Source organism: Antechinus flavipes, chromosome 3 (assembly GCF_016432865.1).
Source record: "Antechinus flavipes isolate AdamAnt ecotype Samford, QLD, Australia chromosome 3, AdamAnt_v2, whole genome shotgun sequence".
Classification (NCBI taxonomy): domain Eukaryota; kingdom Metazoa; phylum Chordata; class Mammalia; order Dasyuromorphia; family Dasyuridae; genus Antechinus; species Antechinus flavipes.
The window spans coordinates 173650459-173651104 of record NC_067400.1 but is presented as its reverse complement, the minus strand read 5'-3'; positions in this window follow the sequence as shown (position 1 = coordinate 173651104).

The following is a 646-nucleotide window of genomic DNA, read 5'->3' as shown; positions in this document are numbered from 1 at the left end:
ACGCACCCGCCGCTGCCTCAGGGTCTTTCTCCCGCCCGTTCGGGGAGTGTCCAGAAGCCTCGCGAGATCTCCGCCTACACTCTCCCCTTCTCCCCCCTCCCCCCCACCTTTCGGCCCCGCCTGCTAGTCGTGCTTCTAGCTGACTGTCCAGCCCTGCCTAGTAAAGAAGGGAAGCAGCAGTTGAGTCAGAGCACAGTCGAGGGAATAGGAGCATCTCAGAAAAGAGTCGTGGGATTAAACTGAGACTTGACCAGAGAAGATGCTCTGGGTGTTAACAGGAGACGGAGTCCACGAACCCAAGGAGGTGTCGCTGTCCAAGGAGAAAATTAAAGGGGAGTGGGGTGGGGCAGGGCGGAGCCGTGCGGGGAGGGATGGAGCGCTTGCGCAGAGTGTCAGGGAGGTATGTTCCCGCTTCATCTGCATTGCTGTGTCCCAAGTCGTGAGCTGCCAGCCAAGCGACCTTAGGGTTCCCACACCTAATACTAGATGCTTGAGCTGTGCACTTGAAAATATTGACCCAAGCCGTTTTTAGAGCTGTAGGGAATGAGATTTCGAAACTCACCATTTTGGGTTTCCTTCACATGATTAGATTGGCTTGGAATTCTAGACATTAACAATAAAAATGCTATATATTTAAAACTATTAA